Source organism: Lemur catta, chromosome 10 (genome assembly GCF_020740605.2).
Source record: "Lemur catta isolate mLemCat1 chromosome 10, mLemCat1.pri, whole genome shotgun sequence".
In the NCBI taxonomy this organism is placed as follows: Eukaryota; Metazoa; Chordata; class Mammalia; order Primates; family Lemuridae; genus Lemur; species Lemur catta.
Window position 1 is genome coordinate 45,294,059 of NC_059137.1, and position 2,529 is coordinate 45,296,587.

At 44.2% G+C, this 2,529-nt stretch overlaps 1 pseudogene; it reads right to left on the minus strand.

Annotated features, from left to right (window-relative positions):
- Nucleotides 1–332: 332 nt before the first annotated feature.
- Nucleotides 333–884, minus strand: LOC123646644 (annotated as a pseudogene).
- Nucleotides 885–2,529: the final 1,645 nt, after the last annotated feature.

Sequence of the window (2,529 nt, forward strand, 5' to 3'; positions counted from 1 at the left end):
AGTATAGGACCAAGTGGGAAGTTAAACCAGATGCCCCATTCACAAGGCAGGGCTCCCCTCCAGTTATTGAAACTTAGTTAATTGGTGGTCCTATCAGTTTTCTAAAACTCTCATGAACAAGTAAGTCATAGATAAATTACGTCTGCACAAGTCCTAGAGTTATTTAACTTTACAGACATGCAGTGTCTGAGGCCCATTCCTTGTCCCCAGCTTTCTATGTCCCAGGTTGCCGGTGGTACCTGGACTGCCACCCCTGGGTCCCCCACATCCCAGTGTGGCAGTGGAGGATGGACAGGACAGGCCATGCATGAAGAATAAAATCTTCATTGGATTCAGACCAGGAGTCCATGGTTCTTGAGGACCTCTGTGTTTTTGTCAATTTTCTTCTCCATGTTCTTTTCGGCCTGTTTCTGTGGCCTCGTGAGCTGCTTTTTCTTCCGGTAGTGGATGTTGGCCTTCTTCCTCTTCTCCTCCAGGATGGCTGTCACTGCCTGGTACTTCCAGCCAACCTTGTGAGCCAGGCGCCCCAGGTAGGCAAACTTTCTCATAGGCTTCAGATGCACAACCTTGAGGGCAGCAGGAACCACCATCCACTTTTTCTTGTCATAAGGCAGTGGGATCCCATCAAACACTCAGGGCAGCCTGGCCTCAGTTGGTCTTGTGGGGCAGCATGCCTCACACAGTCCAGCAGAAAATGCAGCTGGGGGCCCAGAAATGGTAGGGGCCACGGGACAGGTTGGTGTTCATCCCTTTGCGGAGGAAAGCCAGGTACTTTGTCCTGTTTCTTACTTCCAGCCCAGAAATACTTGTTTGGCCATGATGGCCGCCAGGCAGCCCAGGAGATGGCCTCTGCCATGAAGCACCAAGATCTGCCCCTCCGCCATCTTTGGCATCCCTCCGCTTGGGAAAGCACTCTTTAATTTTTGAATTTTAACTTTATCCCTATGTAAGCAGTTAGACAACATTTCTGGAATTCCACAAGCTTCTAAAATTCATACGAAAATAATCAAGCAAGAATAGATAAATGCTGAACAATAAAGGTACTGAAGTAGAGGTGGAGAATCTTCCTCATTCCAGGTATTAAGACATTAAAAAACTACAATAATTAATAGAGTAGGAAAGAGAGCGAAGTCAGCCAGATAACAGAATAGAAGGTTTCATATTTTCTCTCCACCCACAGACGTACTGAATAAACAGGACACATAGATAGATCAATTTCCTCTGTGAGATATCTAGAAACTAGTTGAGAGATTCCTCCTGTACATGGAGTGACTGAGAAAATATTCACATCAAAACAGACAGGAAAAGCTGAGAAACGCTTGCCATAAATCCCACCCTCAGCACTGTGCCATACAAGTAGGAGGGAACCACCAACTCCCAGCTTCCCCCTGAGGAGCAAAAACTTTGGACAGCACATTTAGTGCCCCAACAGTTCCAGCTGACACTTGAGGGACTGCCTCCTAACTCGTCTGTCTCTGGGAGCTAGTGGCCTATCATTCATTAGTGCCTGGGACAGCAAAGCAAAAAAGAGGCAGCTTTGAAAGGATGCATGAGCACTTCTTGCAGCTCCTCCTCAAGGCTCAGTGCAGAGCAAGTAGGCAATAAAGTGCAGCTCCCAACTTCTTCCTAAACAAAGTTAGACTGCACACGTAAGTGTTGACTTTTCTGGCTGCTGCCCAAAGGTTGGCTTCTAACTACCCTGTCTCTAGGATCTAATGGGGAAGGCAATCACTAGTTCTCTGGGAGCTTAAATGACTGTGGAGGCACTTTCTGTGGCTATTCCATCAACAAAACAGAAGCCTCTAGCTTTTCTCTGGAAGGAGTTAAAATACACATCTAGTCTTCCTTCACCCTGACTTTTCCAACTTCTGCCTGACAGACCGGCTTGTAACTCAACTGTTGCAGGGCACTGGTAGGACATGGCATACTCTAGTCTCCTGGGGGTCAGCAAGAGCAATGACAGTGGTTTAGAAGAGCAAAAGGTTAGAGAGGTACCCAGAATCACTGGCCAGGATGATTGATGGGGGTCAGATTCTTTATAAGGCCTATATGTGAATATCAGGGGAGGTGGCTGTTTTGCCTAACACATACAAACCAACACAAAAGTCAAGGAAAACAAAGAAACAGGGAAATATGCTTCAACTAAAAGAACAAGATAAATCTCCAGAATCAACTCTCATGAAATAAAGATATATGAGTTATCTGATGGAAAATTTTAAATAATTCTTATTAAGATGCTTGTCAAGGTTAGGAGGGCAATGTGTGAACAAAGTGAGAATTTTAACAAAGAAAAAACATTAACATACATTCCGGAGAATGTCAGATTTGTATGTAACTCAGATCCCTGATGAACGGCGCGTATATGATAACAATACTAATAATAACAATACTATAACAGCTCATATATGGTAATGCTGATACAGTATAATACTACCTCTGTACTATAATAATAAGTTACAGAAACTATTGTGCTCTTTCTTTTAACTCAGAGCATAAAAACAAATTCATACAGAAGTTTAGATAGGAGAG